Genomic DNA, 15,286 nt, shown 5'->3' with positions numbered 1-15,286 from the left:
ATGATGTATCTGGGTTGGGCTTGTAATGTATTTGGGCCTGTAATAATATTTATTAATAATAAAATAATAATAATAATAATAATAATAATAATAATAATATAAATAATATTCAAATGAAAAAAATGAGTATCTTCAATACTCATATACCTTAAGTTCTCAGAAGTGTACATAGGCTTTAAAGAGAGTAAATAAATCAATTGATATGATATTATGTGTACTCTGTTGTGAAATGATATATGTGTTCCATAATATGTATAGAAATGTTCAGTATATGCTTATATGATAAAAAGAAATTAGTGATAGTAATATAAGTACTGAGAAGCATATTAATGGGCTTGCAAAAGGTATCAAAAGTGTTTATAATATTACATGTTATCATGTTATTATCATTTACACTGAATTATCTGTGACATGATAGAATAATTAGATTATATGTTCAAATGTATAAGAGATGCATTATTATTATTATATGTTTTATATGCCTCACTAAGTCAATGACTTAGCGTGCGATTGTTTAACACGTAGGTTCCGAGAAAAGGAAGATTGATAAAAGTTAAGCAAGACAGGTCAGTTTCTCCTTTCCAAAGATCAGATCAGAAAAGAATTGAATAATATGTATTTTGTAATACTGATTGTGGTTGGCATGTAAATAAAGATTTGAATACTATATGCTCTGATCGAGTTTTGTAATGTTTTAAACATATTTATGTAAAGGGTAACTTTAAGTAATGAAAGTTAAGTTTTTATGAGTTTTATATATGTTTGGCCGAAATTACTGTAGCAAGGTATCGGTACACTGTAGCAAGGTATCGATACCCCTGTAGAATTCTGGGAAATTTTTAGTATCAGTACTGTTCACGGTATTGTTCATTACTGTTCACGGTACTATTCATACTATATAGTACTATTCATAAAAACGTTTTCTTTAAATTTATTATAATGAAATATAATTCAACAATATATTATCATATTTTCTTAATATAAGTCCAAAAGTTCTGATATTTTGTAAGAATATTGTTTTCAAAGTCAATGTGACATCTCAGACTCGTATCCGGATCGGATACGGGTTGTGGTGTTACAATTTTCATTCCAATTTTTACTTTAAAACATTAAAATTATATTAAGTCGTTTACTATTTTATATCAAGCCATGTAACAAGGACATCAATAATAATATGACCCTCCATATTTATACATTACATTAGCAAATTAGTCCTCTCAACAAAAACAAAAACAAAGGGTTCACAACCATTAAAAGGGATAAAAACAAACCAAAAATGAAACCCTTGATCCAGGCATGATTTATGGATAATATAACGATAAACATCAACCTTTTTTCTCCTGGATGTCGTATTATCCACAAAAAGTGCCATTTTCGTGCCTTCTCTTGCCGTGAAGGGTTGTGGGTCGTCTCCTCTGTCGGTCCCAATTTCCTCGCCTTCTCCACGGCGATGGTGTAGTTGCCCTCCGCGTTTATCACGAACTCTGCATTGTATTCTAAATACTCAACATTCAAATTTAATTTACCTTGATTACTTCAATTTGAATGTTGACTTTCTCCCCTCCTTTGATGACGAACTCAGAGACGGGTTTCGGAGGGTCATTCTGCGAATTGTTGGGTCGACTCAGTCCTCCATACAGTACAAGAACATCCTCTGGCCTTATGAACCTAAAAGAAGGAATAAACAAATTATAAGAAAATGGAGAAAGCCAAAGAAGTAGATAAATCCAAAAGGGACTCACTTGTAGAGTGTTTCGGCTACGAATTCTTCTCTGGAGATGACGAACTTGCTCTTAGTACGCTGAGTTAGAAATGGACTGAACACAGAGTACAACATGCTGAAGTACCATGAGACATTGCTAGAGGGTATTCTTGTGCTCTTTAAGCTTTCGTTTGAGAAGGAGAAGACTAGGTTTAGGTTCTTTAGCCATGGCCAGTGGTAGATGGAGAAAAGGGCGGCGAATCGGGTACTCTATGTTTCAATTGGAAAGAAAAGAGGAGTTTAGATCAGATTTTGAAGTATTATTTGTTTTATGATGGTTTATGGTTGTCATCGGTAGGAGTAGTCAACGATCGAAGCAAGATAGGCCATCCATGATCGGTGGACGGTGGCGTTAGTGAGCATATGAGCCTTTAACCGTGAGAAAGAAGAAGGGTTTGGGAGAAAAAGGGGGAGACGAACATTTTCTCTGGTTAAGGGTTAGTATAGTTTAATAATTAAATTAAAAAAATTAAACTTTAGTGACTAATATAAAAGTGAGAAGATAGTTGAGTGATGAATAATATAATTTACCTAAAAAATAAAAACATTTTTTTAAGTGTCACGTGTCATTTTATAAGTGGTCGTAAGTTTCCATGTTACTTTCTGTAATGGAAGTGGGTTAATCTGTTAACGGAAAAAAATATCATGTATGAAATCGAGAATTTTTAAACATTATGTATGAAACTAAGAATCGAGTATAGCTCATGAATGAATGGGGTAATCAACCCTTCATATTATAATGGTATTTAATATATCAAATACAATCTAAAATTATGAAATATATTCATAATATTATATTTTAAAGAAAGTATTTTGAGGGTAAAATATTGATGAGAGTATAAATGAGTCAAGAAATTGATGAGAAGAAAGAATTTGCAAGCAATTGTAGTCAAAAAACCAAATTGAGTAAAATGAAAAGTTAAGGGACTAAATAAAAAAGAGAGTACATCTTTAGTAAAAAAATAACAATTGAAGTTATATAGGTATTCTATTGTGGTATATGAGCATGTGGTTTAAATGTGGTAAAAACGAACTTAAAATAAATAAACAAATTAAAGGAATAAGGAGATTATAAAAAATTGAAGGACTAAATTGAAAAATAAAAAATTTGTAATCAAAAAGAGGAATTGAAAGTACACATGTATTCTACTATGGTTTAGGAGTATACATATCAAATTTGGTAAAAACGGATTTAAAATAAATGATGAATTGAAGAAATAAGGAGATTATGAAAAATTAATGACTAAATTGAAAAAAAAAATTGTTATCAAAAAGGGAAATTGAAAGTAAACATGTATTATACTATGGCTTAGGAGCATGTAGTTCAAATTTGGTAAAAACAAAGGGGCTTAAAATGAAGGAGGAATTGAAGAAATAATGAAATCAAGGACTAAATCGTAAAACTGTCAAAATACTCAAGTCATTTTTTAAATTTTTTTAGTAACTCAAAAATTCAAAATTTCAACTCGACTCGAACTCAAAAATCGAATTTATAATTCGAGTTGACTCGAATAACTCGAAATTGAAAAAAAAATTGATTTTTGAGTTGAGTCGAGTTTTGCTCACCCCTACGTGGCATCATTCGAGTAGAGAATTAAATTTATTTTAATTTATTAAAAGTAAGACTAAATTAAGAGAATATTTAAATAACAGGGACCAAGGATGTGATTATATCAAAATATTTAATTGTTGTTAACGGCAATTAACTCAGGGTGACCACATATTAATTAAATAAAAATGAAAGTGAATATATCTTATGTTTTTGTAATCAATGACCAAAAGTGGACAAAACACAAAAATAAGTGATCATCCCTGTAGTTAAATCTTATTAAATGTGCTAAACATGTCATGTGAATACTAGTGAAAGTGATCATATCCTATGTTTTTGAAATCCATCATCAAAAGTGGACAAAACACAAACATAAATGATCATCCGTATGTTTAGCCTTTATTAAATGTGCTAAACATATCATGTGAATACTAGTGGATTTGTTATTTAAAGTAACGTTATATTTATGGCTATATCACTCATCTATATAAGTTTATTTTGAGTGTTTTTGATATTTTCAAGATATCATTCTACAAAGAGGACCGAGATTGCATTTAGGGTCATCAGTTTGGTTAGTGTATTTTTCTTGCTATAAACTCTTAGAAGGGTGGCTATGTAAATTTTATGTCATTTTGGTGATCATGTTATTTTTATGTGTTTTGTGATACTGCGTGTTATAATATTCAGTTTGGTCCTTGATAATTATGTGTAAGGCTTTAATGAACATTTAAATCTAAAAATTATAATCTGATTAATTATAAAGTTGGCAGACCATTTTAGGAAGTGCAGGAAATTCAGTGACCAAATTCATAGTTTAACCATTTTTCTTTAGGAGAGAATTATAAACTCTCTCCCCCGATCAGTTTCCAGAAAATGTTCCCCTTTCCTCTTCCCCTCAACCTTTCTTTGAACTTCGATCTACGCACCGTTCGGCCATCGTTCGACGAACCGTAACAACCATCGTGTTCGTTGTCGACCGATGAACAAAACCTCTCAAACATTTCGTTATGAATCGACGTCGTTCGTCGTTAATTTCAATCGGAAGTATCATCGATTTTAACTCAATTTTCGTTGGTTTTCCGTCGATTCACGTCGATTCTGCCACCTATTTTCGATACCTCCCACACCATCGTGTTCCTTACATGATTCCGAGTCCACCGGTGTCCTCCGTGTCTCCGTCGTCGCTGGCGCATGGAGGGGTGGGAAAGTTAAAGTTTCCAATGTTTTGGAATCGAGCTCTCCGCCGTTCAAAATTTTGAACTGATCTTGGTAAGTGTCCCAAAATGCATGAAAATATTTTTTTAGAAAATTTTATGGGATTTTTAGGGGCTCCAGGGACGTCGCACGAGCTCCCACGTGTGCGTGGGGGAGGCTTGAAAACAATTGGGGCAGTTTTTGAACCGGTTTGACCGGTCTGACCTGACCCGACTGCCCGACCCGACCCATTGACTGTTTACTGTTGATCGTCATTGACCACCGTTGACCAGAACTTTGACTGGCGTTGATCGACCGTTGACTTTTTCCGGGTATACCTATCCTGACATTTTTTTACGTTCTGAGTTCATTTTTGTGGTTTGTTTCACCAAATTCGAACCCGATAAGATGTTTTTCACTAATTTATCATTCGATTCGATCCGTTTTTCGAAATTAAGCCCTGTTTTTTTTATAAAATTTATATTATGTATTTGAGGAATTATTGTAAGTTGAATTAAGGATCAAGGGCATTCGAATGGAATTTAATGGTAATACATTGCTATCTCTTTATGCTTTATAGAACATGTTGAAAAATTGGAAAAATTTATGGATGTATATGATTGGATTATTATGCCTGTTTGATTATGGATGGACTCGAACCGAATACGGTTTAAGTGATAAATTATGAGAATACTTCGGTTATGTAAAATTATGAAAATACCCTTATGTTGTAAAAAGAAAAGAATCGACTCTGGGAGTTGAATAAGAAAACTTTGGTCTTATCTGTATAGTTAGGTAATTCTTATATTCGGTCCGAATGTGGTAAAAAGTCAGTAATTGAATGTAATTATGATGGTTCGTACAAGAAATTAGAAGTGGTTATGGAATAATTTAAAGTTCAGGGATTATTTGGAAAAACATTTAACTCTAGGATCTCTAAATTCTATTTATCCTTGTTAAGGGTTTTAATACCAAAGTTACCTGGTTGAGGAATTACGGAAATGCCATTGAGAGGTAAAAATAGTTCGAGTTGACTCTGAATGAGAAAGAACCCTAAGAATTTGTACATTAAATTAACAAATTAATGATTTAATTGTTGAGATCCTATTTTTGTATGGAAAATTCCTGATAACTCGTTAGTAACATCGGAGAGGGCATTTAACATGGAAAGCTCCGAGTTGAGTAAGTACATAAAGAATATTTCATAGATGGTGCTCTTTTGTCAGAATTGTCTGAAATGACTGAAGTAAATGATAAGTTTGAATTAAATAATAAGATCGGACGGAAGGAAATGAGCGAAATACCCTAGATCTATAAAATGACCAAAATACCCATGGAATGGAAATTACCCAAGAATATCACCAAGCTCAGGAATGATTGGATATCCTCAAGCTCTGAAATGAATGGAATAAAGCTGAGTAAAAAATGACCAAAATACCCTTATGGCCTAGACTAAGTAAAAGTATTGGATTAATTAAGGAATCCAAATAAACATGGGTGTTGCACTACCCTTAAAAGTTCTGGAACACTACTTAAGTGAGCCGATTAACCCTAATGATATGTCAGTATCTGAACGACATAGATATCAGTTGAATGTGCGTTCGTCTTCTCAAGTTTGGTTAGATGTAATGAACATACATGATGAAATGTTTTTATGGGTCATGAGCTACAAATCAAGCACGTTAGCATTTCATGATATCGTGGAAGCGTGAAAATGAAATAAAGAGCATTGGAATATTTGTTAGTTTCCTTAAGATCTATTCAGCGATGATTCCGAAGATGATCTATGGATGAGAATTTTTTATATTAAAAAGTAAATACCCTGGAAGGACAATGAATTTACCAATCGACAAATATTAGTTCTAGGAACTATTTATCTAAGAGTTGATTGATAATCCAATCAATCGACATAGATTGTAAAGGTCCTGAATTTTCGTTCTACCTTATCAGCTCAAACCACTCTGGGCATATCTGAAAACACAAGTAACTCATATGTAAAGGATTCTGAATACCCTTATGATTACGTTGAGCTTCCGAAAAATGTCCGAATAAGATATGATCCTGATAAATCATATTTTGAATAACTGAGGATTCTGTCAGTTAATGAACTCTTTCAATAGTGATTATAACTTCCGACATTCTATCAGTAAACTGAAGATCCGTGTTTCTCCGCCCGATAAGATTATCCAATATCTCTGAATAATATCTGGAAAATCTAGTGTGTTCCCTACTCATATGAATATTTTATCTGATTTTCGATTTGAATTATGTTCTGATACATGACCTGAATTCTGTTCTGATTTCTGATATGGATTCTATTCTAATATCTGATTTGAATTTTGTTTTGATTTCTGATATCTCCGTTTACCGACGGAGAAATTTTTATTGGGGGGTTTATTGTTGGGGGAAGTATATCTGTAGGCTCCTCGGCTTTGTGCTCAGGGCCTTACTGGCTGTGCGGTTGGGTGTATGGTTCTGGGGAACCTACACATTATGATGTGTAGCGGTTGGAGGGATTATTAGGACTTTTGAAAAAAAAATATGTTTTAAAAAGATCTGTATCTTTTTATTGGTTTTACAGGAACACACTAGATAACCTATTTTGATCTCCTGAACTCAGTCATTCGAAATATTTATCTGAACTGAAAATTCATTGTTCGTTACCACTTGAAATATCAGTAGGATTTCCGCTGAGCATAAAAATCTGTAGATGTTCGGAACCAATAAGGAAATATATGTTTATATGTATCTGTACATTCTTCAGCATCATCTGGTAGTTCTGTATTACTGAGCTTTCTGAAGCTCACTCTGTTACTCATCTTTTCAGGTTAAAAAAATTGTACCAGTGCATCTATCGACATTAGTAAAGAAATTCTTTCGGAGTTGCTTGCAGAGAATGGTACATGTGATTAGGGGGCATGTAATTGTATTTTGTTTTATATACGAGTCTGAAAATTTGTTTTATTTCTGCATACTGATAAATCATTTTATAAGTTACATGTTTTAATAAAAGTTTTAAATTTTTCGCTATTTTTTAATGGGTCGCTCTGGTGGCCCTAATGTGACACTCTAGATCGGATTGGGTTACCCGCATCAGTATGAGGGGTTACACAAACGGTGACAGACACTCTATTCATGGTGGGTTTTGAGAAAATCACATTCTTATTTGAATGGGAAAAAGCATCGTAAACATGGTCGAAGAGACTACGTACCTAGTCCGGTGGCCTCGGATTTCCTCATGATTCTAAGCCTCTTCATTGAACATCTTGAATCGAATTCGAGAACATTAACAATGAGTGTTAAGGAGATGGCATACTCTTTTTATGCTCAAACCAAGTTTCTCATCTCAACCATGTTTCTGTTACTGGAGTAACGAGCTGAAAAACTAACATATATTAAATCAATAACATAAAAAGACTAAGACCCATCCTTTTTTGAATTGTTGACCAAATTCTAATAAATTAAAAACATAAAGGTCTGTAAAACCTCGAAAATTTAATAAAAAAGTGCAGTTAGTGTAATTAGTTACCAGACAAAGTGAGTAAATCAAGAAAATGAATGAATTTCCTTAAATGTAACCAAATTTGTTTCCATCTTTCCATAATAATTCAAAATAATAAGTATTACTTTTAACTCTCCATAATAATCAATGTAATTATGTCATGCAACAAATCAATCAAAATCCACTTTGTCTGCTAGCTACTGAAGTAGCTTATGGTTTTGCACATTATGATTCAAATTGTAATATTTTACTATTATTAAAATATATTGAATAGGAATGCTTGAATTATATTTTGGATCTTACAATAAACAAACCTGTATTTCATTGAATCAATATATTAGTTTTTTCTTTTTAATAGTACAAAATATGATTATAAGATAATATATATTCAAAATCTTTTATTAAGGAGTTTGTTCAAGTGGTAAGCAGCTTGATATCACTTGCGCAATGTCTCAAGTTCGAGTCATTGTGTATGCAGAAAATTCCTGCTGGGAGACTCACCCACCAAAATCAGGTGTGCGACGAATGTTGGTCTGGGTTAGTCAAGGTGAAGCCTTGGAACCGGGAGGGCAACAAAAAAAATCTTTATTAGCCATCAACATCGTACACACCCACTACAACAAATTTATCAATTTGCGACAAATTTTCTACATGATGCTGCATATAACGTCACAAAATATACTATAAATGTGACTTTCTTTTGTTTTCGTCAAAACAATTGGTAGGAAATCTTTCAATGACATTTAGACGAAATAGTGACGTTATAAATTCGTCTCCAATAAAATGAAAGTATTATTGACAATTTATTATTATGATGATTTGGCTTGAATTATTGACGTTATAAATTGGTCACCAATAAATTTTATTCGTAACAATTTGATTCTTCATATTTTATATGATATAAAAGATGGCATTTTATTTGTGTCACAAAAATAAGTTTAACATGACGAAAGTAATTATTTGTCACTTATTTTTATATTTCTTATCTTTTATGTGACATTTAAAAAGATATGTGTTATTGTCTCATTTAATGTGACAACAAAAATTAACTAAAAAACTATCGGAAAATATTTAAGGTGGCATATTAGATGTATCGCTAATTCAAAATCTTATTAGTGTCAATTTAAACATATTTGATTTTATACTCATAATTTCAACCGCTCCTACTAGTTTTCTCAAAGTTGTGTTCCATAAATATTATACAAAAGACTCTTTTTTGGTAATATATTTAGTATAAGGGTTCAAAAAAACTTTAAACATTAAAAAAAAAATCAACCCATGGATTTTATTTTGCACCCCAATTAAGTTATTATACTAAAAATCAAAGTATTACGTCTTCAAAATATACAATCATATCAATTAAGCCCTTTGATCAATTTTAATAAATAAATTTAATTATTTTCAGTTTATCTACCATATGGTAACACACTAGAGTACGTCACATGGCAAATTAATACTAGTCATATCACATGAAATTTATAGAAATTTTACTTTTATTTTAATTTTTTTTTAAAATTTTATTATTTAAAAATATTTTAATATTAAATTATTTTTTTTTTTAAAATTTAATTAAAAATAAACATTAAAAAATTTATAAAACTATGTAAACAAAATCAAAATTATAAAAAAACATTACAATATTTTATTCTTTTGAACATTTTGAAAAATATTTTAAAATAATAAAAATATGAATTATTATTAAAATTTAAAAGATGCTTAAATTTTTCAATTTTTTTTAAAATATAACATAATTATTTTAAAAATGATAAAATATTAAAGACTTCTTATATAATATCAAAGAACTAATGATAAAATAAATATATATAGAAATATAAAAAATTTAAAAAATTTAAAAAATTTAAAAATTTAAAAATTTAAAATTTCTTATAAGACAATATAGTTGTAGCGTGAGTTCTCTATGATTGAGTATGATACATATATGTTGTCAATGAATTTGTGTGGTAAAGTTTGATAATAATAATAATAATAATAATAATAATAATAATAATAATAATAATAATAATAATAATAATAATAATAATAATAATAATAAAAATAAAATAATTAGGACTAGATTACCAAAACAAAAAAAGAATAATGATCAAAATAGTAATTAAACATGCAAATTATGGATTAACTTAGAATTTCTACAAACTAAAGGGATCTAAATATGTAATTAACCAAAAATGATGAAAATGTGGGATTCCAACAATTAATTAATCAAATTATAAATCTGATTATGGAATTTAATTAATAATAATTATATGATATATGATTGATTATTAATCCAATTAAACACTAAAAGGCTAAGTGTATTATAAACTAATTAATTAGAGATTAAAATGCATTAAAAATATATTTAATTAATTAATTGAATTTACTATATAACCTAAAAATCCTAAATATCATTTTAAACCCTTCTCTCTTTTATAAGTCATCCGTCACACCATGAATCCAAGGTTAAATATTTAGAGTCTATGAAGTCTTGGGCTATTTTGAAAATCCTAGAAAGAAGACTGGCTTGTTTGGTAAAGTAACCATTTAATTTTCTATAAGTCTAATTTCATATTCCAAATACCTATTTCTTTAGCCGCTCAAATATTTTCTCAAAACCGCATATTCCCCAGTTAGTTACGACCATCATGAATCAGCCCTATGTAACACCCCAATTTAGGGGTTAAATTTTAGAAATTTAAAAGTATTGGATTTAATTGGTATTTTGAAAGAAATAATGGATTAAATTATAAAATTTCAAAGTTGGCAGACCATTTTAAGAAGTACAAGAAATTCAATGGCTAAACTCATAGTTTAACCATTTTTCTTTTGGAGATATTATAAACCCATTTCCCATGTATTTATGCAGAAACATTCCCAGTTTCCCTCCCCTTTTGATGCTCATTTCAACTCCGATTTGCTCACCGTCCGACTTCCGATTGACGAATCGAAACCACCATCGTGTTCGTTGTCAACTGATGAACAAAACCCCTCAAACCTTTCATTGTGAATCATCATCGTTCATCGTAAATTTCAGTCGGAAGTATCGTCGGTTTTAACTCGGTTTCCATTGGTTTTTCGTCGATTCACGACGATCCGACCATCCGTTTTTGACACCTCCCGCACCATCGTGTTCCTTGTGGAGTTTCGAGTCCGCCGGTGTCATCCTTGGTCTCCATAAACGGTGGCGCGTGAGGAGGTGAGACGGTCAAAGTTTCCGATCTGTTGAAACCGAGCTCTCCGTCGTTCAAAAATTTGAACCGAGCTTTGTAAGTATCTCGAAATCACTCAAAATAATTTTTAGAAATTTTTATGTGAATTTTACGTTGCCGGAAGAGGTTCCACGCGCCGCCACTACGCGTGGGGAAGGTTAAAATGACCGGTTTGACCGGTTTTGAACCTGTTTGACCGGTTCCAACCCGACACGACCCGTTGACCTGACCTGACCCGACCCGTTAACCCGACCCGTTGACCGTTAACCGAGTGGTATTTTTGTAATTATTTTGAAATTGATGGTATTTTGGTAATTATTTTGAAAATTGTGCTATTTTCATTTTTTTAAAAGGTGATAATTTCGTAATTTTTTTAAAAAAAGTGATATTTTCATAATTTTTTTGAAAAGATGATATTTTAGTAATTATTTTGAAAATGATGATATTTTAGTAAATATTTCATAAAAGGGTGATAATTGTGTAAAATGGCTGATCATCTATTGACCACCTTTGACCAGAACTTTGACCGGCTTTGACCGGGCATTAAACGACCGTTAATCTTTTCTGAGTATACCTATCATGACTGTTTTCGACGTTTCGAATCTGTCTTTGGGGTCCGTTTCACCAAATTCGAACCCGGTAAGCTGTTTTTCACTGATTTATCATCCGATTCGATCTGTTTTTAAGAATTAAGCTCCGTTTTTGATAATTTCTGTTAATATGGATCTGATAAAATATTGGAAGATGATTTCAAGATCGAGGATGTTTGAATGGAATTTAATGGTAAATCAGTATTGCACGTAAATCGAGATAATACTTTACTACCTCTTTATGCTTTATGGAACATGTTAATATTGGCAAATGCATGAATAAGATAACGTTGGTCACTTTTGTGGAGTTGATTAATTTATACACTCGATATGAATGTGGTAGAAATTCGGTAACTAAATATGGATCGAATGATTAATATAAGAGATTGAGGGATTGTTATAATTAAATTACAAGTTTGTGATTAGTGATAAAGAAATCAACCATGGATTTGTAAATTATATTTTATATGATCAAAGGTTAAATGTTAAAGGTACTTGGATGGGAAATTAAGAGAATACTCTGGTAGGGTAAAATTACGGAAATACCCTTATATTGTAGGATGACAAGAATTGTCCCTGAAAGTTGGTTAATAACTCTGAAAAGACATATTGATCCGATATAATTACAGATGTGCATAAGAAATGATAGTTTTGTTTAGAAAATTTGGATAACTGGTTTTTAACGCCAACAAGGGTTTGCGTAAGATGCTAGAAGTTTTTTAAGGAATAATTTCAAGATCAGAGAATGTTCGGGAAAGCAATTGACCATAGGATCTTTAAATTATAATTATTTTCGTAAGAGCTAATATCAAAATTATCTGGTTAAGAAATTATGAAAATGCCCTTGAGAGGTAAAATAGTCCGAGTTGACCCTGAATGAGAAAGTACTTTGAGGATTTGTACTTAACTCGATTAAGTACGAATTTGATTGTTAAGATCCTGACTTAGTACAGAAAACTCTTGATATTTCGTTGGTAAAAATCTAAGAAGGCACTTGACCCGAAAATGTCCGAGTTACGAGTAAATACCTGAAGAATAATTTATCGAGGTACTCTTTTATCAGAATTGTTCGAAGAGACTGAAATAGATGATAAATAGGAATTATATAATAAGACAGGATGGAAGGAAATGATTGAAATACATCGGATCTGTAAAATGACCAAAATACCTCTGTAATGGAAATGACCCAAGAATATCACTAAGCTCAGGAATGATTGGATATCCTCGAGCTCTGAAATGAATGGAATAAAACTTAACACCAAAATTACCAAAATAACCTTATGGCCTAAACTAAGTAAATGTATTGGATTAATTAAGGAATCCAAATAAGCATAGGTGTTGGACTACCTTTAAAAGTAATGGAATATAATTTAAGTGAGTAGATCAACCCTAAAGTTATATCAATACCTGAATGGCATAGATATTACTTGAATGCATGTTCGTCTTCTCAAGTTTGGCTCGATGATAAATTTTGGAAATATTCAGCTCAGCAACTCTAGATCACATTTAATACTAAGAATTTTATATTGTTCGACAAATCAACCACAAAGATTGAACTGAACTGAAAGGAAGTACAATATGTATCTGAAATTCAGAAATGTCCGGAATTACTCTGGAATATTCCGAAGTAGTTGGAATAGACTTGACTGCTAAATGAACCAAGTAACCTCAAGGACTGAGGATTAAGTAAGTGATTGGAATAAGTTTGGAAACTCGGATGAACTTATGTGATGTATCATCCCAATGGATTATGAACCATAAATCAAGTATGTCAGCATTTCCTGGTATAGTTGAAACATGGAAATGAAATAAAGACCATTGGAATATTTGTTCGTCTCCTTAAGATCTGTTCAGTGATGACTCAGAAGATGATCCATGGATAAGAATATTTGATATTAAAGAGTGAATAACCTGGAAGGTTAATGAATTGACAAGTTGATAAGTATTGGTTTTGGAAGCTATTCATCCGGAGTTGTTCGATAATCGGATTAATCGTCATAGTTTGTAAAGATTCTGAATACCCTTCAGATTTCGTAGAGCTTCCGAAAATTATCTGAATAAGATGATCCTAATAAATTATATTCTGAATAACTAATGATTCTGTCAGTTATTGAACTCTTCCAATAGTGATTCTAAATTCTGACATTCTATCTGTATATGAAAGATCCTTGTTTCTTCTGCCTGATAAGATTATCGAGTACCTCTGAATAATATCTGTAAACTCTGGTGTGTTCCCTAAACATATAAATATTTTATTTGATTTCCGACTTGAATTTTATTTTGATACATGACCTGAATTCTGTTATGATTTCTGATCTGGATTCTGTTCTGATATCAGTTCTGAATTCTGTTTTGATTTCTAATATCTCCGTTTACTGACGGAAAAATGTTTTAATTGGGGGGTATTGTTGAAGGAAGTATTTCCACAGGTTCATCGGCTTTGTGCTCAGGGCCTTACAAGTTGTGTGGGTTGGGTGTATGGTTCTGGGGAACCTACACATTATGTTGTGTTGGGATGGGGGTATATATATATATATATGTTTTAAAAAGATCTGAAAAGTTACATGGTTTTTGGGAACACACTAGATAACATATTCTGATCTCCTGAACTCAATCATCTGAAATATTTCTCTGAACTGAAAGCTCATTGTCCGTTACCACCTGAAATATCAGTAGGATCTCTGCTCAGCATAAAAATCTATAAATGTTCGGAAACAATAAGGAAATATATGTTTATCTATATCTGCACGTTCATCAGCATCATCTGGTAGTTCTGTATTACTGATCTTTTCAAAGGTCACTCTATTACTCAATATTTCAGGTTAAAAGAATTGTACCAGTGCAGCTATCGACTTCAGTAAGGGAGTTCTTCTGATGTTGTTTGTAGAGTACGGTACATGTGATTAGGGGGCATGTAGATTGCATTTTGTTTTATATACGAGTCTGAAAATCTGTTTTATTTCTGCATACTGATAAATCATTTTATAAGTTACATGTTTTAATAAAAGTTTTAAATTTTCTGCTATTTTTACAGTGGGTCGCTCCGGTGGCCCTAATATGACACTCCACATCAGATCGGATTATCTGAGGGGGTTATATTTAGTGGTATCATAGCTATGGTTTGAGTCAAAATTTTCAAGTTAGACCGGCCGGTCGAATTTCAAAAGATGTTTGATCAGTACATGCCCCTAGATTACAATCGCACCTCTCTGATCCGGAACTCCAGGGCTGAGTTCCTATCTGTAACAAGAAAACGAAGTTTCTATCCGTTAAGGCTATACTTGTACAAAAAGTAATACTAGTAACATCTGTCTAAACGCTGTAAAGTATCTCACGAGCCATGAGAGAGTTATTTATCTGAGAAATTATGACTCGAATCCGGAAATGAAATTGGGATATGCTACTGGTCTATGAGCATATTCTCGTAACTGAGAATGAATTGATTACTCAAGGAAATTCTCGTTCGAAATCTTTTATTGAAAT

At 31.7% G+C, this 15,286-nt stretch overlaps 1 pseudogene; it reads right to left on the bottom strand.

Moving 5' to 3' along the window:
* Positions 1-1,195: 1,195 nt before the first annotated feature.
* On the bottom strand, positions 1,196-1,837 carry LOC120177784 (annotated as a pseudogene).
* Positions 1,838-15,286: the final 13,449 nt, after the last annotated feature.

The sequence above is a fragment of the Hibiscus syriacus genome, unplaced genomic scaffold (assembly GCF_006381635.1).
Source record: "Hibiscus syriacus cultivar Baekdansim isolate YM2019G1 unplaced genomic scaffold, ASM638163v2 tig00112319_pilon, whole genome shotgun sequence".
NCBI lineage: Eukaryota > Viridiplantae > Streptophyta > Magnoliopsida > Malvales > Malvaceae > Hibiscus > Hibiscus syriacus.
Note: the sequence above shows the minus strand (reverse complement) of the source record. Positions and strands in the feature narration are given on the sequence as shown.